This window comes from Platichthys flesus, chromosome 10, assembly GCF_949316205.1.
Source record: "Platichthys flesus chromosome 10, fPlaFle2.1, whole genome shotgun sequence".
Lineage (NCBI taxonomy): Eukaryota > Metazoa > Chordata > Actinopteri > Pleuronectiformes > Pleuronectidae > Platichthys > Platichthys flesus.
The window spans coordinates 16,158,445-16,181,831 of NC_084954.1; the positions used below are offsets into that span (position 1 = coordinate 16,158,445).

The 23,387-nt window shown below is 42.2% G+C and overlaps 1 long non-coding RNA gene across 1 annotated transcript; it reads right to left on the reverse strand.

Annotated features, from left to right (window-relative positions):
• Positions 1–160: 160 nt before the first annotated feature.
• LOC133961987 (uncharacterized) lies at positions 161–10,698 on the reverse strand. Its single transcript, XR_009922064.1, has 2 exons — positions 10,532–10,698; positions 161–2,425 (listed from the first exon to the last, which is right to left on the reverse strand). It is a non-coding gene; the product is annotated as an uncharacterized LOC133961987 (long non-coding RNA).
• Positions 10,699–23,387: the final 12,689 nt, after the last annotated feature.

The following is a 23,387-nucleotide window of genomic DNA, read 5'->3' on the forward strand; positions in this document are numbered from 1 at the left end:
GATGACGGCGTGGGCCAGGCTCTCATGGGAAGGACACGTTCGTAATATGATACAGATGAATGGGCTGGCAGCTCGTCTTCCCTGAATCTCAAACCACAGCATCCTCCTCGGGCAGATGTCACACTGCATATGGGCCTTTGGCCAAATGACGACGTGAGCGTACCTGAAAGAGGCTTTTAATATCCCTCAGGGCCTCAGCAGATCAATACACTGTATCAACAGAGTTCAAATTGATGCGCACGGACGTACAGTAAATATATCATTTGAGCTCTGTGTATTGATACTCCTGTAAATTTATGATGGTCAGTACTGTTGTTGTATGGTGACTCATTGGCAATTGGTCAGAAATCACATCGATTAGCCGCTGGGTCCAATTAGGGAGCCGGCCGCCACATTACAAATAGTTTGTCATGGACAGAAGCAAATCCTTTTATTGTTTGGAATTGCAATACTTAGCTGTAAATTATTTTCAGTTATTGACAGATTATTCTCCTTGTTGACAATGATGCCTTGCAGCCGTTTCCGTTTAAGTTCAACTCTATTCTAACTGGTTGTGATATTTACAATCCAATTGCAAACAATATGTCACTTCATCCAAATCTAAGCCTATTTAACACTTCCATTTCAGAATAGATTGAGAGAAGATACATTTTTTTTGTTATTTAATAATTAAAAACCAAAACTAAATAACTGATAATACATTTTTAAGAACATTGCTCGAAAGAAAGACATTATCTTAGAATTTCTCTGCAAATACAGCTGTGACGATATAAACAACAGCTCCATTCATATCCATAGTTTTTTTTATAGTTTTGAACTGTATGTTTGTCTGTAGACAAATATCACATTGTTGCATGCTTGAATGAGCTGAAGTCAAAGAATCTCGATCTCCCCCTGGTGGTTGGCTGAAGTATAGTAAATAAATTTACCTCACTTTTTTAAATTCCACCTCCTCCATGTTAGTGGATTCAGCAAAGACCTAGAACACATCTAATACATTTTTCTCAAGGATGGTTTCTGTCATTCCAGCCAGTTCTTATCACACTGTATGTTCAAGTTCTCATGTTTCATATAAAGTTGGTTAAACTTGAGACTGACTCACGCCATTTATAATTGCCCTAAAATGGTAAACTTCTGTCTACATTAAAAAAATCTATCGCTCACTTTGGATATTCATTGGCAGTCATTTCACGATAGCAGCAAATTCCCGCAGTTTGTTCTGCTTGTTTGGATCCTAATTTTATCAGGTGATACACACTACAGAGGATTGAATTAAACACTGATTATGCAAGACAGGAGCTCCAGTAAATGGCTTGCAGCAAGTGTAAACATTGCCATATTGTGGGTCGGTGAGAGTCTCTGTGCGTTGCATCCTGTGTTTATCATCTCCTCTGTGCAGCAGCAGTTTGACGCCCGCCTCTGTCACTTGCCGGAATCAGCCGAGCCCAGATTAATCTAGGAGACATGGTATGCATCTCTCCATGCCTCTTTGCTCTGCTGAAAACTTGATAAGAAATTCAGTATCCTTCCAATCACAATTTAGTGCCACAGAGGAATACTACAGTAATGAGTTTCTTCCAAGGACATTTGATTCCCAGTTTCCAGGTGGAAGATGGATATGGCGAGGATGCGGTCCCTCAAGGCCTCAGGCTATATTCACCCCACGGTCTGATTTAAAAGGAGACTCCTGCAGAGTGGTAGTCAGGCAGAGGGGCTAATGGGAAGAACCCGTCGAGACTAAAGGCTGAGATAAAGGGAGAGGAGCAGGAAAAAGGAGAAGATGGTAAAAAAGAGTGAAGAGCAAGGAAAGTGCTTCCAACTCCCTCGTGTGACGCACAGAATGAGCATCGATCAGCAGAAGTGTGTGTTAGTGTCCACTACTTCTGAGCAGAGAGTCTCACCAGTGACGAGTGTGAACATTAACCGGCCAAAACGCACCATGTGGGACTGCTCTCATAACAGGTGGCAAGAAGTCTGCTGCTCTGCTGCTTGAGGATGCCACGGCTTCAAATACCAAGTAGCTGCTAAACTTCCCCCTGTGTTCTGCTCTCCAGTCTCAATATTAGCTTGATTATTGGTAAAAATCGGGAGAGAATATGCCAGCGCTGCATCGGGTTAGGTGAGGTGCCGCTGTTGGCAGAAGCCATCCATCACTGATGCCTGCCTCAGCTGTGATTAGCAGGGGGTTGTGTCTGTTCTTGTCAGCGAGATGCTGGGAACAGGTCTTCGGAGGCCCATGGGTAAATCTGTCCATGCCCCTGATTCACTGGGCCATAAACACAGCGGGGACTTTGATTACAGGGCCTCGCTTTGAGTTATCTGGGTTTGGGTTGGGTGCACGTTGGGAGGGAAGCACCGGCTTGCTGTGAAAGGATCCTCTCATGGAGGACAGGTACAAACATCTCAAACTGTGGAGGGAGAGGCGCTGCAAGATAGAACAGGACCTGAGGTTACAAGCTGCACAGGCAATGACAACTTAACAGGATGGCACATTTGTAATTATCATCCCTGACTATCATTATCTATTGCATGAGCTTTTCATACAAACCATCACACTTTTTCTGTTACCCAGCAGGTATTTTTATATGGCATAGTTGTTACAAAGGGTAATGCCTTCCTCAAGGGTATGGAGGGAAAGCTGTAGTGTCGGGCCTCCTGCAAGTGAACCTGCCGACCTGTCATCGTACCAACATCCATATTTTACATGGAATTTAATTTCATCGTTAACTCTTTGCATTGTGGAGCTGTATAGGTTCCAACAATCTATCTAGGAATGTATTGTGTTCATATTGTTCTTATCAAACAACTTTGAAAATTATGAATGCCACTAATATTTTTGTATATAACATACACATTTTGTTGTTCACTGTTTGAGCTATTGCATTTTAATTTATTTTAATTCATATAGGGATTTATTATTTAGGAAGTGGTTTATATTAAAACACAGCTAATCAAATATATATCTTTTGAAAGATGAATGCATTGATTTAAAAATGAAGGCTTTTTAAAATCCAGACTTAGGTTTAATGGGCAGTGAGATGGATCCGGTCATAAGTTTGTCTATTATCAGGACACACATGTTTTCCTATGAATGTGTTTCTCATAATGTAAATGAGTTTCCACCACCAGTACATGAAAAGTGTGTTTGAGTTTTCAGTAGTTAGAATTTGTATTTTCTCTATTTTCCATTAAGTTATGTGCCTGTGTCCGACACTCGGTTTAGAATATGTTATTGAAATTGCAAATACATCATGATACAGTCTTTTGCATTATTGATACCGTGGCACCACTATTCCAACATTCCTGCAGTATCACTACTACTCTAAACTGTTGGTGTGTCGCTGAGTGCAAGTTTGACTGATTACACTCGCCTACATGTTGCTGTTTGTGTTTTTTATTCTTTTTTTTCATTTTCTATTCACCACCTTCCATTCATCCAGGCTGTTTATGAATTAACAAGCATTTTGCATGTAATCATATTTGTATATCTCCAGTATATGAGCGGTGTTTCTGAAATGTTCCTTTTGTGTTTCTAAGGTCATACTTTAAAGTTTGCCAGAGAAAAAGAAGCCTGGTAGCCCATGTCGTTATGAATCATTGTCTGTGGGAAGGTGAATAAACAGTGTTCATTCATGACTCTGTAATTACTGTACAGTCCTTATCACATATCACAATAGTGCCGTGTTGTGTAGTAATGGTTATTGTGGGTTATGCTGTGATTACCAGCACAGCAGAATGAACATGCAGCTGAATATGAGAAGATAAACAGATAAAGACCATCAGAAGCTGCAGCTTGTGAGGCCACCACACAGAAAGGAATATAAATTGAAAATCAATTTAGGCTTTATGACCATTGAGCCAGGAAATATGTGGTCTCCAGGGGTCACTGTGTTATCCAGCTTTATCTCTCATGTGAAAGGATTCTAAATATATGAATAAACTTGTAATCATCCATATGCACAAAGATTTGGCCAAGAGATTGAAAAGAAGAAAAATCAAAAAAAAAAAAATGTTTGCCTCTGTACACTGTTCTGTTTGTCGGCTGGTTGGCTTGTCTGTCATCAGGTTAATGCAAAAAATACTCAATAGATATCCCAGATTTCTAAAGATATTGCAATATCATACTTAGTAAATAGAGTACAATGCATGCTTTGATATTTGTTAACAATTTCCGAGGAGATACTGCATGGATTGCCCTTGCTACTAGGTGCCATACTAGTGGATTTTTTAAACTAAAGTTGAGCCTAATGATTAGAAATGATAAAAATCCCCTTTTCTTCTACTTCTCCTGCTCAGCAGCAGCCCTTTCCCCAAATGGTCATTTTGACACCAATCAGCAGTTTGTTGTGCGCCAGACAACATTTTGCTGTTGAAGTATCTTCTCTCTATTCTGCAGCTTTGCCACCTCTCCGTGCTTGGCTTGTTCGTATTGGATACATGTAGCAGTGCTTTGCTGAATGGCAGCTGTGTAGCCCTGTAATTGTCCTTGACAGACTGAGAGCGAGCAGCGAGTGGTGGAGATCAGCATTGTGCCGGCAATGTCAATCAAGTGAGTCGACCCCACCGGGCTTAGACAGATCAGCCAGTGACACAGTCGGAATAAAGGCACTCTTCTGTAATGGCCCGTCGCCAGAGCATTTTCTAGGTGACAGGACAGATTTCTAAGGCTGGCAAGAGCTCAGCTGTCAATATGATTGTTTGTGGATATAAAGCAGAAAAAAGTACTCTGAATAGAAAGGGTTTTAAACTTGAAATCTTCCAATTTTGATTGTAACGCCTTGGGTGTTTAGTGGTTATGCTATTATTTTTGTTTTAATGCTACTTCTACCACAACTGTTGCTGCTGCTGATACTACTACATTTACTACTACTACTACTACTAATGATAAAAGTAATAATTTTTAGATCAGTTAATCAGTTAAAAATGTACATTTGGATCATTGTGATTAGAACTGACGCATACTTTTGTTCTTGAGTTTGGTCCATGTCCCACCCATTAACATGGAGGAGGCAGCATGTATAATCCATATTGCAGCCAGCCACCAGGTGGTGATCAAGAGTCCATCTTTATAAACAGCCTATGGGTGAACATAGTAAATACCACACCTGCTCAGTATCTTCATGTTGTCCTTTTCATTGGGAGCATGTTAGCAGAGCATGTTAGCAGGTGGACATTTGCATTTAGCTCATCCGCCGCTGTGGCTAAGCTCAGCTTTACAGATCTGCTAACAGATTGTAACAATATTTATGTATATCAGATTAAAAACCCATAAAATATGTAGAGAGTACTGAATGATTGAATCATAAAAAAGAATTCTATAACTCCATTTATTCTGTCCTTTGTTTTACTGCCATAAACCGTTTTTCCCGCTTTATCATGTCCCTCATGCCTGCATGAAGCCGAAATAATGTTGTTTTTACAGCACCACAGATATCGCGGTGCGAGTGTGGGATATGTCGTCTTTATCTTCTTTACGTGCCCATTTCTCTCTTTAGGATATCGTTACTGGGGCAGAGGCGCTGGGTGCCATCAGTATGTCGGTGTAGGTGACCTCCTCTCTTCCTGGCCTGATTGTTTGTTGACAGTTCCGGTTTGGGGGAGGAGTGAGCAGCGATAAGAGTCAGCGGGAGTGCACAGGCACCGCAGATAGACTGACCTGCCTCCAGGAAACCAGGCGAGGGGGGGGTGGACATCCAATGAGATACACTTTGTTTTTAATAATGTTTATAGAGGGAAGCAGGGAGATGTTTTCATTCAACTAAAAAAACACCAACAGAGACACTCAACCCTAAAGACTGACGTTCCCTCTGCTATTACTGTCTTATCTTGAGGCAGCAAGGATGCGATATTGGGAAATGACACGCTGATATGTGTGTTGGTAGACTCGAAGGCGGCGTGGCGTCCGTTGCCAAGCACAGGCTAGAGGATTTGGTTACAGGTATACATCAGCCCGCCGCGGAGAAGGAGGACGCACGCCTTACCGAGCGGCACGGCCTCCTTCTGCAGTGAGAGATCACACCATAATCTCCAGGCAGGAGGGAACACGCTCTGCGGAATACAGTCCATGGGTGGAACATGCGTGAGGCAGAGGGCCACTGAACAGGCGTAAACAGTAACACAAACACCGCCAGTCAAAATGACTGATTACTTCCGAGGGTGCTGCTGTGAAAAGTCAATTCAGCGTTCAAACCCCCTCGATTCCCCCTGCCTCTACATGCCAGCCCACGAGCCTAAACGCACCTCTCCCTGGGGTGTTCAAAATGCGTAATCATTAAAAATACTACCAGTGGTTGGCCTTCATTGTCGTGTGGTTTTAAACACTCTGCGGCCAAACTGCCAACATCAGTCTCCACACGGCCACACCTACAAGTGTGAATGCATTTCCTTGAAAGTCCTCCTGAATCCGTTCTGGTGTTTTTACTGGGATGCTAAAGTGATTTTACTGGACCACAACTCTGTGTTTAAATAAAGCCAGAGAATAGGGTGTGAATAGAGACTCGGAGTTACAATATAGCATCAGCACAGCCTATAAATAATGTAAAAGATGCAGGATATGAGCACTTAGATGGATTCCAGTGCCAATAAAGTTAAACAACGAAGCGTCCCTGGCCTCAGTGCTTGAGCTGTAGTGTCTCTGTAAGTGCTCACATACAGGTTGAGTCTCTCTCCCAGTGGACTTGGTCTGGCTTTCTGCTGGCTCTCTCTGTATTTATAGCCTGTTTTTCTAGCAGAAACACCAGCTGTCCTCAAACTGCCCTTCACATCTGCAGAAACACTAGCCTGTCCCACAGTGCCACCACACAGCCAGAGCCCGACATATCACGTTTTCCTCGGTGAACTCCCTGACACTTTGCAGAAATCTTCCAGGAGTTCTGCACAGCACGCGTTTAGATAATGGGGGATGAGGAGGGGGCGTTAAAACTAAAAGCCATACTGTAGGTACTGTACCTTGACAGTCTACGGTTCATCGTCACCTTAAATGGATGAAAATCAAGAAATGGATTTTAAAGTATAGTATGTAGTATACTAGTAATAGAAAACTATTATTTTAAATGACAGCCACTGCATACACTATTTTTTTATGTTAGGGTTCTAAGGCTGCACATTCTTTCATTTTCCTATTGGCAACAAATGCCACTATTAGATGTTAGGGAGATAACCTTGTGCACCTTAGCATCATCAAGTGTTTTAGACTTGTTATCGAAGATACAGGCCAAAGGGTGCGCAGAGGTTGAAGTTAAATCTGTGTGGCTACTGGCTTGTATAGTTTGCACTATAGATAGAAGAGATCTTTTAGAAATTCTTCAAATCTCATCTGAAAATACACCTCTACTCATGTGGCTGTCTTGTTTAAAATGGGTTTAACAAAGACTTTGGCTTCATTAAAGTTGTAGCATATATCTACAAGACATTACCAAAATAGTGGAAAATAATATCTGAGCTGAATAATGGCTTTATTCGAAAAAACAGTCGAGCATCACTACAACAGTTTTTTTATGAGTTGAGATCATGATATCTTGTTAAACCATGTTGTCAGCCAATTGTGTCATTGCAGTTAGAATTTCGATTAAACTGTTAAAAACCAAGCTGTCTTTGCAGCCCTAATCATTCTGATGCATTAACACCGGAGCTTAGTTGGGTTTAGATTTCATTTCCACTGTGTTCTCTCCTGTCCCATACTGCAGCAATGAAAAAATAACTTTTTAACTCCATGTCCATATGGCGTCTCTCCGTGGTTGTTTGCCTAAAGCCCTTTCCCAGTGACCGTGTCAAACTGCCTTCCGCGGATCATGGGCCTCTGACAGCAGAATAGATTGCATGCATTTATATTTCACAGAAGGAAAAGAAAAAAATCTGCCGTCCATCGCCCGAGGCTTTGGTTGCCTATCAACGTCCTTCATGACTGTTGAAGAGGGGATGTGTCACACTTTCACCTGTCAGCATCGACAAGAAGAATGTTGTTTCGGGTTTCAAATGGAAGCGTACAGTAAATAAGGTCTGCAGGCCAGTGCGGCTGGTATACCCACCCTATCCATCCATCTACTGTTTCTCTACAATGGATAATGGATGACCAGAAAACTGTTACAATCCCTTAAATATCTGCCACGCATGTGAATTATGGATTTCAATCACACATTTTGTTTTACACTCATTCAAAGGACCCGTTCCGAGAAAAATGTGGCTTTCATGTGTGAGATATCCTTCTACATTTCCTCCCCCATGCATCCTCACTTACAGCCTGACAGTGTAATCATGGAACCGGAGAGCATTTTATGGGGGCTTCTTTAATAACCACCAGCACCGCTTGACCTCTGCGAGTCCCCCCCAAAGACACCACCCCCTCTAGCCGTCCCCCTGCTCAGCCTTGAAGCGTCCCTCCGCATCCCTCCTCCCTTATTTCTCCCCAAACATCCACAGAGCCTCCACCCTCCTCTGCTGACATGCTCAGATGCTCCAGTAATGTCTTGTAGGTCTAAAGGTCACGCCTGACCTGTCATGGTGGATTGGGCCTCAGTTAGAGCAGCGTTCTTTGGGGACCACAGTAAGGTGTGACGGTCTCGCTGCCAGTCATTTCTCACCGCTAAAAGATCGAGTAACCACATGACACGCGCGGAGCTCAGGCTTGTTGTTACTGTTTTGCATCCGACACTTGTAACTGATAGTTTGCTACTGGATGTCATCCATCTAATTAAGCTTCTGGGAAAAGAAGTGCAATAAATTACGAGGCCAGACATTTCCCCCACAGACAGATATTACCAGTTTGATTGATTTCTCTTCGAAATCAGAAGGGACTTTACCAGAACAAAGATCCAGTGGGCGATGGAAACCTGCTGCATGGGGGATGTAGATCAATTACTTTTTGGAGACGTGCTGTGGTGTTGTGTTGCCTTTGGAAAAGACGAGAAGGGTATAAAGCAGGGAGCTCCCCCTGTAGTCTGTTTACCATCCCTCTGGTTGACCATTCTAACAAACGCACATGCTTATAGATGCATAAACACAAGACAGACAGTTAATGAGGATTTTATTATGTTAAAGTACCAAAGCACTGGCAGTAGTTGCCAATATCAATATATAATATTAGTTCCTCTACCATGGTCGTGATGTTTTCACTAGTATGTTTTTTGTTTATTTAGCTTTTAAGCAAGACGGATTATTACGAAACTTGGTTGCATGATGCTGTATGGACCAGCTAAGAGCCCCTCACATTCCGGTGGATCAGATACTGATTCAGGTTTTAGTAATCTCTTTCTGTAGCATTGCAACAGAGGGCATTTTTTAAAGATTATATTTCATAGGTCTTGATGAAACATATTCAAGAATTTATTAAATCTTGCCGTTTCTTTAACATCACAGGCATTTTTTACATTTTCAAAGATTTCCCAGCGAACAATTCATTGGTCTTCATGAAAATAATCAGCCATATTTAGTAACCGATATTTATGTGTGGGTTATCTTTGCATGCAGAGTATCAAACAAATCCCTCTATGTTCAACAGTGTCACTCTTAAATACAAATAAGGACCTTTGTATAAAGGCCAAAAATTGCCCCTATAGAGAGCTGTATGAGACTGAGCTACTTCTAGTCAATACTAAGTACACATAGTCATTTTCTTGACAGTGTGGTCAGGGCCCTGAGAAACTCAGCAGGCAAAGTGATGCTAGAGGTACCCAGGATGCATGCTTGAATGTGTGTTGTCTTTGGGTGTATGTCTCCATTTGTGTTTCTTTGTGTCTGTGCCTGTGTGCGTGCCACGGATTCCTTGTGATGGATAAGGATGTTTCTATTTCCTGTGGACCCTCCTGTCAGATCATCCATCCTTAAACAATTTGGCAGTGCCCTCAGAGCCTGAGAAGGCTGAAAGAAAAGATGGACCACACAACTGACAGTAGCTTTAATGAAAGACTCATCGGAGGCTCCAGGCAACTGGGAGTGGTTTCTCCATTCAGGATAGATGGAAGAATAACACGCTGTCAGCTACCGGTGGCCATTGAAGGAGGATGACATTATGAGATTCTGTAGGCAAAACATATAGGTGTGGTAGAGCTCCGGTCAAGTGAGGCTGCTACAGAGATGAAGCTGCAGTTTTAAGATTAGTGGGAATGGGTAATTTTTCATAGTTGGGAAGGGAAACTGGATTTGATTGCCAGGCTATTTGAGAGATCACATGCAGTTTATTGGTAAACTGTCAAGGCAAATTTGTTTCAGAAAATAGTTGTAATTGCTGCTATATTTAATTACGAAAAACTGTGTATATGGCTCATATATCTCAAGAACCGTTCATCATATCAGCTTCATACTTGGTGTGTTTAAGGTTATGGGCCCAAGAAAGTGCTTTATTGAATTTGGTGAAATTCGCAATTTGGTGCAAAATGTTCAATATTAATACGTTTTGAGATAAACAGGTGGCCAGCGTTCTTTAGCATTTAGCGTTGTCGATCATAACAACAGTACTTTCATAACATAAGCTCGTTCCCAACAACAACTGATTATCCAGTTCTGGATTCTGTATACTTGGTTGAGCTTCACTGACCTTTTAATAATCAGGTGAACCGCTCCTTGTGCAGCAGTGGTGGTGCAGCTTCACGGTTCTGTTGACTGAGTCCTACAGTCGGTCTTAACTCGCTGTGGCTCAATCACTGCAGGTCACTTTGAGAGTTTCAGAGAGAAAGCTGCAACCAGCATCACCAGGTCAAACAAACAGCCCGTTCCAAACAGGCATGTTTACACTGGGCAGTGCACTAGTTTTTAGTTGAATGAGATAAGCTGAACTGGAACTCACGTGGCTCTCATCTAGTTCAAGTGAGTTATAGGGATCTCAATCTTGGAGTAACACATTGTGTCTGGTACCACACTGGGCCGTTTGTATACATACCAGGTGGAAGCAGTGAGAAAAAGCTTTGGGCTTGCTGTCAGATGTGGAGATTTATAGGGCACAGCTGTAGCGTTGTCTTTGGTCTCTGTGTCAGCCCTGTAACTGCAACCTAACCTCTCAGCACTGGCCGGCTCTCTGTGATGGATGGACGTGTTTAAGTCGGGTTAAAAGTCCACTTCCATCCCTAGCTGGTGCAACCAGACTTTAATCTTGAACCCTGCAGCTCTGCCGCTAATATAGCAGTTTCTAGGCCTGATGAACAAAGTGAGGAGACTTGCTCCACTGAGTCGAGGCTGGATAAATGAAGCACTGGTTCCTGTCCCACTCCTCAGATTACACACCTGCTCCGACCGCAGCCAGGGTCACAGTCCTATTAGCTGTCCCTCTCCACAAATAAGTTTCGCAAATGCATGTGAACGATGCAGCTGAGTCACCGCAGCACACTTTCAAATTTGTTTTGACTCTCTGTGCTATCGTCTTTTTGTTGTAAATATCTGCTTTAGTTTTTCCAGAGCTGCCTGCGCATTCTTCCTGGTGGGAGCAGGCGAGAGACAAAGCCAGGTAATAAAGGCAGCATTAGAAAGCTAATTAGGCTACAGACCTGCTTTGGCAGAACAAATCATTTCATCACATCTGTCACAACAGGGCACCGCGGCCTTTCCAAGTAGTAATATTTCATGGCCAGTTTCCTGAGCCTTGGCTTTATTCAGCAACTTTTGTCAATAAATCTCAGCTCATATCCATATTTATTGAGCTGAGAGTTGGAGGCCAGGAGTGCTGGGCCCGGTTAATGGAGACAGTGTCTCAGCCTGAATGCAAATCCATGTCTGAGGTTTAGCGCATCCCACTGATGCTCATTCTTCTCTGTCATCGGATGTATAAACAGGCCTTGTAAACCTGATAAATATCACAGTCCAGTGTGTGCTTTGTTCATGCTCGATACAGTAAAGAACAATGTCCCAGCCTATGTAAAGCACTCTGTATGTAGGGATGTATTCTGCATATATTTCATCAGTGTGTGCTTGTGCATTTACACTACACTACAACTCATCTTATTTCTTGAAATCCCCTTACCGCCCTGATGATCAATTATTAAAGTAAATAAAATCATCTGTACAAATTATTTAAAAAAGAAGAAGTTAGCGAGACACGGAAAAAATTGAGAAATTGCCGCCAAAAGTCCCTGTTTCACTACATACAAATTACTTCCTCTGCAAGAAAAAACAAGAAAAGACCTTAGTTGAAGCTGTTGTGTCTCTGATGGGGTGTAGCTTTGACGAGAGGGCCGATGGAAGTGGGTGGGGATATATCGGTTGCATATTTTCAAAGCGTAGCCTGCTCTTGCTAGCTTTTCCAGGATTACCAACCCCAGCTTTAGTTGCCTTCTCTGTGAATATATGTGTTTTTACACCTGAGAACTGCTGTGTCCTCTCTGGATTGTTAGCAGTCAGTGATCTCCTCAGTCCTGCCCTGATTGAATCTGGCAGAATCCAATCCTACAGTGTCTTTGAGTGGCGATAACGGGTATAGTTTTGCATTCAGCGTGCGCCTTCGTGCAAGGATAGCCCTGCTCTCACTATGTAAGAAAATAGGATTATGTGTCTTAGCCTTTCAGAGTCTTTTTCTCTGCACTGCTCTCTCCCTCTCTGCCTCTCTGTGTCTAAGGAAGGTCACCTGAAGGAGGTAATCCCTATTCCTCTCTGTTTTCTCTCTCTTTTATCTGAGGGGGCTTTGTGGCCAGCGCTGGAGCCCATCGACTGATCAGCAAAGCCTACGCCGCTACACAAACAGCGAAGCAGAGGGGAACAGCTTGATGCATAAGATTGCTGCCTTTTATCCCCCTGGTGTGAATCACAAAATAAGTGTCCCACTATAAAACACCTGGAGAGATTTAAAATATGTATGAGTTCTGCTTTTCTAATACATTGTGGCAACCTACTTATAGGAAATGACCAGCAGTCCCCTCCCCAGTTGAAAGCAAGTGCATGCGAGTGGCGAGGGAGGGAATCTGTGTTCCTTTCTGCATCTCTTGAGAATAAACCGACGGGATCTGAAGATGTGTTTACATTCAGCGGTTTTCTGGTAGATTAATGCCTCTGTGCAGCGTTTGTTTACATGCAGGGCGACACGGTGTTTGTGAATAGGCTCTGTCTGAGGATACAGCTGCAGAGCTCCACGGGGAAAGACCGCCTGCCAGGATGTATAGCTGCTGGTTGTAGCTGTGTGACCGTGAGAGGGGACTGCATGATGCTTCACAGCTTCCCGCACTTGTTCAACTACAACCAACATCGAAACCCTCCAGCGTGCGCGCATGTCGCTAAGTCCGAGGCAATGAGATAACCGCCACTAGCTAGAAATTGGTTGTTTTTTTGTCAATCTCATGTCAGAGCCATTCGGTGATGATGATATGTGCCTCTACTCAGCCCAATGACTGATGGGGATAGTAAAAAAGAATCACCTCCGCAGGGGAGGAAGGGTTAGCCCTCAGAGTTATGCTAGCGAGGAACATTACCTTCCTCTGTATATAATGAGACATATTTAAAACAGCAATCATCCCCTCCTTTGAACTCTGGGTCACAGTGCGGAATCAATCCCGCAGGTGATTGAAAAGAAAGACCATATGTGTGTGAGACCGAGCATAATAACCAAGGTCACACACACGCGGTCTGCATGTGCAATGGATGTTCCCCTCAGAATTGCTGAGCACGATTAAATCTCAGGCCTTAGAATCACATTCACACTCTAAATCATCGGTCAGGTCATTAAGTGAACTGCGGGTCTTCTCCGAGCTGTGTCTTTCAATTGAATTAGAGTATTATTCTGGATAATTTGGTTTGGAGATTAGCACTTCATGCAGGCTGCGGTGTCCATAATTGCAGTTGGATGAACAAGGAAGAAAGATATTAGAAAGACATTTATAAATCTCTGCAAGGTTAAAGGATTGTTGTGTTTTTTTATATTTACACAGCATCCTTTACTTCCTTTTATTTCCTTCACTCCAATGATTCAGTCATTTCGGTTCCTGTCTGTTCTTGACCAAATATGTCGCTTGTGGTTTAACGCACAGCTAAACAGAGATGTTTCGGTTGTAGTGGGAGTTAATAATTACATGTAAAGGGTTGCTCACATATCCGTGTTTCCCATTACAGGATGAGGTTGTCAGCTATAAATGATTCAGCAGCTTCAAATTGTCAGTAGAATTTTTTCCATGTAGATAGCAACACCTCACGGACACAACTTAACCAAATGACTATCGCTGGACATTTCCTTTTTTCTCCACCACATCACTGAACCTTGAGATATGCGCGTTGATAATGTTAGTCCAATCAGTATTTAATTTGAAGGTGTTGTTTTTTTCCAAAGAATAAGCAGGTGATAGATAAGCCAAATAAAATAATCTTTGTTATGAAAAAGAGACGTTAACATAGGACCTGGTGTGTGGACATGTAGATTGATGTCGAGTTTCAGCCTAAACATTACAGACCAAATAATGTTTGGATAGACAATCAATTAAACTGAACACTGTTAGAATGTTACTGGTAGATTTGACCACATGACTATGTAAAGAATTACCTCCCTCACATTTAATAAATGTTATCTTATCGTGTGTTATAGGATCTTTGCTATATAAACAGTCACCTTCACGCTATGTCAGAATTAAATGGCCACTATTTGATGCTAATTAGAATTAAGATAGATATTAAGCTCCTGCAATAGCCGATAACAAGACCATAATGATGCAACTATATTTATGGTCCTTTAGAGGTGTAACCACATGGATAGCTAATCAAGCAAGAAGGAGATAAGAGTCACTCTTTTCTGTAAAGGTCAGCGTCTGATGCCACCGGTGTAGACAGATTTAAGCATGGTGGAGAAGAGGTTGGGAAACATGGCGTGATCACACTGGTTTTACCAGAACTAATGTTTTAATCAAAATTCAAACAAAACACATATAAGCCACCAGCGGCTGATGCTGAGCTGGTGCTGTGAATAGTATCCATGCTTAGTGTAAGCTGATGATTGAAACACTGTAATAAATATATATATATATAAATATATCACAGTGGTGGAGATAAATCCTACCAGAGCAGGCAACATGAAAAGAGAAGGCTATACTACTGTGATAATGAACTGACAAGACCTGCTCTGCTACTGCACCGCCATAAACTCCAGTGGCAATTTATGAGCGCAGAGTGACCAGGGCACCTCCCCCCTTCCACAGATAACTACCACATCCTTGCAGATCATGGTTGTAGAATCAGCTAACATGAGAAGTGTCTTTTGAAAACCCATTGTGTGACACTCAATGTAACAGATGAGGTCTGTTGAATGACGACTGCACACTGTATTTGAGCAAGTTGGCATCATCATCTGTTGACTGTGCCGTTTCCTCACTGAGCCCTCTGACATTTCGAGCGTGCCACTGCCAAAGAGACAGCATGTAAAATATATATTATATAAAATGATATAATATTGAACATTGAGTTGGATGAGCTTACAGCCGCAGGACAGTGATCTCAATTATTCAGAGGAATGTAATTACAGTCTCGGCCATCCGGTCTGGTGCTTCAGTGCCGTTTTGCCACAAGCAAAGATCATCCAAGGTCTGTTATTTATTGATATTCTCATTTCTGACCCGTCAGGGATTTCAGCAATTCTACACCACAGATCTACTGAATGCAATTAAGACAGTGCTGCCCAGGAGGAGCAGGTCACAGGGAGGACCTGGATAAAAAAAGCCGTTCTGAATTAGTAATATGGTAAATAATGCATGGGTTGGTTGGAAATCCCAATATTTCTATATTCAAGCCCTGAAGTAACAGGGCTTGAATAGGAGGATCTCTGGCGACATGTTGTGAACGTCATTGATCTAGGACTGCCTTCGGTAACTAAGGGACTTAAAGTCTCTATTTGCCTCTGTGTTTTGTTTTTGAAAGATTTTTGAAATTTACGGGGACTGCATATGTATCAATTTAAAATCATTTGATCTGATATAAAATATTTTACATTAGTAAATGTGCCGTTCAGAATTTTGGGAAACATTTGTATTCTCTTTCCTAAAGCAAGTTCGATGATAAGATAGACATTTCATGTCTACAGGGTAAATGTGAGGCTACAACCAGTAGTCTGCTAGCTTAGCTTAGCTTAGCATGAAACTGGTTAGCCAAGCCTCAAGAGACTTATGTTCTCTTATTTTGGCAAGAAACCAATAAAGATATTTCCCAAATTACTGAACTACCACTAGTTTTGTTTTTGCTGTATATTACTGAAGACTGTATATAAAGATGTATGACATGACTGCTCTGGAGTCACATTGTCCATCTTTAAATACAGTCTGCTAGTAGTATTTATAGTGTAACGTACTTAAAGGCATAATGGTGCACTGGAAAACCTGAAAACAAAGCAAAGACTGACACCAAGTTAAACACTGAACCTTTAGTTCTGGTCCTCTGTGTGTGACGAGCTCTCGGGGAGAACACATCAGTGAGTGAGGGTAATTACAGTAGATGGCTTAAATCTCTAAATTGCTTTTTCCACTCCTGCTCCCTGTTGTTATTGTTATTTAAAAGTGGCAATTTGATTTGATGCAAAGGAAGGAGTCGAAGCAATGAGCGGTCATTATTGTCAGCGGTCGTAGTCTGCAGAGCACCGAGCACACATTTCTGTCGAGTACAGGACATCGTCATTGTGTCTTTCTTTTTAATGACACTGCACAGGAGCATTTCCCCCTGTACTCCCACCATTAATACAAATAAAACGGCAGTGTGCAGCATTGCATGAGAATGTAATCTTACTTTTACACCATCAGCGAATGCCTCGGTTGCTCCAGGTCGTCATCGGTATACATGTTATCAAGGTAATTTGGGTGATAGACCTTGAGAGCCCAAATACCGCGGCACGGAAAAGGCTTGTGTTTTAAGGGCAATAAAATCCCTCCAATATGCAGCTTATGTCTGTACTCACCTTACAGATGCCTATGCCAATCTTTCCACTTTGCTTGCAGTGGCAGTGGAGATGAAATAGTGGCCCCCCAAAAGCCATTTGGTACCTAATTGAGCAATCCTATTACTTTTCTCTCCCTGTAGACTGTGACTTTCATTGCTTCAAAGCGACGGCTGGAAGCAGGTGTAAATGATTGTGTTATAGAGGGTGTGAGCGTATGTGTATTTAAGTAACTTTGTTGTGACAGCGTGTGTGTGTGTATGTAGCTGTAATATTACACATTGATTGGGTTTCCACTCACCAGAGAAGACTCAATATTAACTCCTGATTTGGTGACCAAATTACGGTTCATAACCAGGGAAAAAAACTGAAAGCTATATTAAGTTTTTCTCTTTTTTCCCCCCTGTGCCATTTCAAGAAAAGATTCCTGAGATTCAGCTCAGATCTCACATCAGATAAATGAAATTTACAGAGGTTGTGTAGAGGTTTCAACTGGCGGGCTGTGTTTGCACAACAGGAATTTGTAAATTGTATTTATTTCTGTCTGAATTTCTCTGTTTTGTCCTGTCTGATAAGATATTTCTTCATTAGTCCCACTATGGGGACATTTACTTCTCGCATGCTAAGCAAGTGCTCTACCATTTGAGCTAATCTCCCATTCTGAAAATAAAAAGACTGAATCCTCTTATCATTACCTCATGTAGTAGCGACAATAGGAAACCTCTCATCTATCAGTTGAGGGGCTGAAGGCCACAGCAAATCGTCGAATTTACATTCATACACAAAAACAAACCTTAAAATCCTGATGCTCATATCCACTGACTGCTGGAGTTTCATTCAACCGCAGTGAAAACACTCATCCACAGGACGAACAGGAATGTTGATTTTTTTGGATGATCCTGCCAAAGACTGGATGACATTCAATGACAATCATTTTGAATGTTAGCTGCCAGAAAAATGTAATGGGTTCATTAGTGATTTACTGTTGCACGTATATTAATTGGGAGGACTTCCCAGATACATATTTATTTAAAAAAAGGTGAAATTAATTTAACAGAAGTCAAAGTATATTTCTGTAAAGTGTCTTTTTTTGAAATTGTTATTCTTGAAACACATACTTGAGTAACTTCCTCAGACTAAGAAGACATTATACAATCTTTTCCAGTTTAAGACTTTACCACTGAACTGATCTGGCTTTTATCTGTTAACATGATATGAAACAGACTTTTAATGTCTGCTGTGATATTATTCTAAAAGCCATATTTCGTACAGACCCTAAGTTTTCTACATGCACCTGCTGTCTGTTGTATTTTTGAACTTATAGCATGCACACATCTGTCTTCGTTCACACGTTAGTAAATCTCAGAGTCCATGGAGTTGGAAGAAGTAGGGGGAAAACCCAGGTTGACTGCAGAAATACTACAAGAAAATGCAAAAAATATGGGAAAATGTGCAGCTCAGATTACTTAAGTGGATTTAATAATTTGGCCAGAACTTGTTAGCGCCGTCTCGGCCTCAAACGAATGAGACTATTTGCATAAAGCATCAAACACCTGCTCATTTAGTCGTTTTCAACTTTCGTCTTTGCAGAATTGACAGAGTTTGAAAGCCATTCCTGCAGAGAGGCTCGGACGTTGAGCACTTCTTTTGTTATCTCTTGAGGTACTTCTCACTACCTGTGGAAACATGTTTAAGCTTTATGTATATGGCACTTAATAAATTCCTAATACTGTTCCGGTCCCAGTGAGTGGATGTAACTTGTAATTTCCTCTGAACATGTAAATGACAAGTGATTAGTTCAATATTTCTTCTTAGGATTTCCATAATTAGAGTCCCTGACCAGAATCTTATTTCAATCTTTGCCGGTCTAAGATATGCACAGACATTCTCTTGGAGATGATTAAATAATCTTCAATCAGCGTTTAACCAGTGGGGCTGTAATCTGGGAATTGGAAATGGAATCTCTTGGGGAGATGTCTTTCCTTTGTTGGATGATGTACACACTAGCTTGTACACGTGTGTAGTTCTTTTCCTTCATGGCTACATGTGTGCGTTCCTCTTTTGATCAGTTGTCAGCTTCACTATTTTGTGGACATGCTGGTAGAGTAGATGAAACATGGGCATGCACTCCAGTTTACATATTAGCCTTTCAAATGGAAAAACTGCTTCAAACCAGGTTCATTTGAAAAGAAATATCCAGGTTTGCTACAAAACTATTAAAACTGCATCATTTTTATAAAGTGATATAGTAGATACTCTACCATTATTGACAATAATTCTTCTATTCATTTACCTTCCATAATGCTATAAACAGTTTATTAACCAATGCTGTAAATACTCTATTTTCTCCATTACACGTGGCATCTATTGTACTTCTGTCCGTCCTGGGAGAGGGATCCCTCCCATGTGGCTCTCTTCGAGGTTTCTACGTTCTCTTTCCCATGTTAAAATATTTATTTTTTTGACGTTTTTCCTTACTTTTGTTGGGGGTTAAGGGGAGAGGGTGTCACACCTTGTTTTACCCCTATGAGAACAATAATGATTTGTGAATATGGGCTATACAAATTAAATTTGATTTGAGTGATTGATGGAAGAAATAGCAAATGAAAAATCCTACCGTGCATTATAGAAATATTGGGCAGAAGAATGTGACATTATTATCTGTTCGGAGGATTCATGCACTGCAGCAGGGTACTCTGGAGCCGAGCCCTTTTAAGCCAACAGATTGTGTCTCTGTAATGCTCCTGCAAGCTGGAGACCACAAGACTAATGTTGCATTCTCATGCGTGCTCTGGTTTTATCTCCATAGGGGACTATCAGGGCTTTAGATGTGTGGTTGCCGTATTTGCAGCTGCCTCGGCCCGCTCCTTCTTTGTCCTGCATTCAATATAATCAAATAAATCATCCAGGATGGAAAAATCGTCCCTGTCTTTTTTTCATTTCCCCTTTTTGGAATAGCCGGTCACGTCAAGCTCACAGAACACCTCGCTGCATAATTCATCAGGCTTGATTAGTTTTAAATTTCCCAGGTTTATTTATTCTATTCAAATGTGCCGTGAAGTTCCAGTAATTGTGGATTGTTCTGAATAAAAATGCAGGTCTTCACTCGTTTGACTGCGTGAATGCAGAAGAATGCCGAGCCGCACTCTGGACGACTGCTTTCAGCTTCAATTTGTTTGAACAATATAAACGATTTTGACTCAGCTCATTTCCTTCGCCTGTGGCTGCTAATGTCTTGATCCATCTAAAGATGGCCTGGAACCCCTAATTACTCACCGTGCTATTGATGTATTATGTCTCATTCAGTGATAGAGAAAAGACTGGATTCTCAATTGAATCGCCACCTCTCCTCCGTGTGAAACATTAATGCTGTTGCTGCAGCAAAAATATCCCTCAATCTTTTCTGAGCTAAGTCACTTCATTAAAGTCCAATCCGCCTCGGGGATGATGTCTGTGATTTAGCGATGACAGTGAATCTGTAGAAAAGCTTTGTTGAATAGCTGAGTTTGTCCCTCTGTGCACCCCATAGATTCAGCTGTCGAGGGCCAGCTGTGGTTCCAGAGGACCCAGCAGATCTTACCGGCCCTAGAAGTCCTCGTAATAGACCTTTACTCACTGGGACTGCTGCTCGCCCTGATGGACATTGTGTTCTGCACTGTCACACAAACTGTGGCCCAATTCAGGGGCTGCGTTCTTCGGAACACTGTCTAAGCGGGCCATGAAGTAGTCTTGGCCTTGTGCACTGAAATGGCCGAACCGAAATGAGATGGTCTGGCTTTATTTTTATAATCGCCGTCATACACTTGTCTTACTGCTGACTTCAATTCCACTGCAGGGACCTGACGGGAAAGTTTTAATGCACCTTGTTTGTTTTTTAACATGTTTACCATTAGCTCTTAAGTTAAGTTGGAGCCTGATACTTTAGCCTCAGACGTCCTGCGTTTACTGGTGTCAATAACATTTGGGGAAATGGGTCATCAGCAAAGCGCAATGACACCTGAAATGGTCTGGCCCAAGAGAGATTTACCAGTTGGAGCCTTTGTTTCTCATGGACAGGATGAAGAATTTGTCAGCTGCATTTGTTGTAAACGACACCTTCACGCACGCACCTTTTTTCATTCACCGAACTCTGAAGGTTGCAACCCTTGAATTGAGACACAGCTATAAACTGTAAGATGGACGACATGACGGCTCCTAAAATGTATCTCAATTCATTTTGCTCAACCCCTAGTGGGTGAAATAAGTTTGCCTTCTTCATGTTGGCAAATTGGCCAAAGTCCAAAGTCAACGTACATGTGAAATAATTATATTCTTGGTCATTTAAGTTTCTTATTCTTATCATACAGATAATTTTCTTATTTATTGATAAGTGTGGATTTAATAAGTTATTACAAAATGGGGTGTAACACCATGATTGACGGCTAACACTGATCCGTGGTCAATCGTGTGTATTGACGGACCTTGATGCTGCAGCTTCATCCCCTGATCACCTCTGCACACACTCCACATAATGTCTTCACTGCAGTTTGGCTTCATTTCTGGATAGTGGGAGGAAGCAGAGACCCGGAGGCTGTAGCTTCAGTGGCTGCTGTTGTAAATACTAACTGCTAAGTTTACATCTGCTGTCAAAGCATCCCTCATCACGACTCTGTACTATACTGTAAACTTTTATGACACGCTTACTCATGCACAATTTTTTTTATAAATGCATAAAAGATATTGCGCACAGCGCAAAATCACACTCAGCCAATCATCATGGATGAAAGCCCAAATGGAACAGACCATCAGAAGGAGAGAGGGGGAATATACCCAGAGGTCAAACCATCTCTCGTTATCATGTGGATGGACACCCAATCAGTTTGGTCCAGTGACTCGGAGAGAATTTTGGGGCCGTCAATTACCTCAACCACTTGCCCTCGGGCTGTAATTCTCAGTGGAACAAGGGGACAGTGTTTATTCATGCGGTCATGCATTGACGGTCTTTCACCTGTGTGCATCTCCACTGAATATTTATCTCTCCACGTCCACCGGCACCAGTCACCTCCACATGCACGCAGAATCCTTCCTGCTACACTGAATCCTCAGATCCCACAATTCAGCTCTCCTCTTACAATATCACTAACAAACAGTTCTCCCTCTCAGTCGAACTATATGATCCTCCAACTGACAAATCATGAGATCTGAAAATGTTTTCAAGCACTACAATTACGACTCTCAAATTACTGCTTTAATTCATTTTTAATCTCGACCTCTGGGGAACTATAAATAATCCCTCTTGGAAAAGATGAGTGTTTTCTTTTAGCGAACGAGGAGGAGCAGGGAGATTTACAGTACAGAAAGAAAGGGCTGCTTTTAACAGATAAACGCGCCTGGAGTTCCCCCGCCCCGTCTGTCTGCATGTGGCCTCCTGCTGGGAGTGATAATGGCTGGACATGGCCCTCTCCCTGGCAGTCAGCTGCTCTCCGTCCTGCGCCAGGGAAGAGAAGGGGACCGGGGGGAAAAAGGCAAAGGAGCGCCGCTGTGTGGACAGCGGTCAATGGACTGGTGTTGACAGCTGAGCCTGTCCCCATGTGGTAACAAAACCCTGAGGGTCGCCATTTAGGGTTACCCTTGTGTAACCTGATGCAGTGCATTAAGAGGCGATGAAAGTGCAACAGTTTTGATTTCAGTCATTAGCATGTGACTGTCACCAGCTAGAAATGTGGAGCCTGATTTTGTCTAACTCGCCTTTCTGCAATCAAGGACCCGCTGTTTTTGAAAATTACCAAAAAATGTAATTGTATGTCGAGTGGTAACCCTGCTCCATTTATTCCTCAGACATTAGTAGCAGAAGTAAATACTTCCTCTTTTACAACCAAATTGGTAGTTATTTACAGGTTAAAAAAATGAACAGATAACTGAGGTTGACTTTCTATATCAGTGCATTCACCCAGATGCGGTGTCTCCATCACTGCCAATCAGAGCCGATACAAATGTGTCTCCTATAGTATCATCTGACCTTGAAGTGAAGCCTTTTTGAACAGTAGAAAAGGTGCTTAAAATGAGCAGGAACAAAGTCATCAACTACCATATATTTTCTTAAACTATGAAGTAAGCATGCAGTGGGAAGCTATTTTTTCCCCCTCTGTGTGTGTGTGTGTGTGTGTGTGTGTGTGTGTGTGTGTGTGTGTGTGTGTGTGTGTGTGTGTGTGTGTGTGTGTGTGTGTGTGTGTGTGTGTGTGTGTGTGTGTGTGTGTGTGTGTGTGTGTGTGTGTGTGTACTGCTCCACATCTGTTGTTGGTAATTGGAAGGAGACTTTCTCCAGCAAACTGTTTATTTTCCCTCAGTTTTATTTTCCTGTGAGCATGTGATGTGCAATTCCTGGGAGAGGCCAAACCGGTTAGGGATCACTGCCGGGGGACCAGCTTTGCTCAGGTTGCCGGAAAACAGCCTTTTCATCTCCTGCACAGCGAAGCAGCGCGGGTTAGCATGGAGAGCAGATCAAAAGCCGGGCAACAGCGAAGGTGACAATGACAGAGACTCGCTCGTATCAACACTGACACACGAACCTCCGCTAAGTTCAACTGAGAGA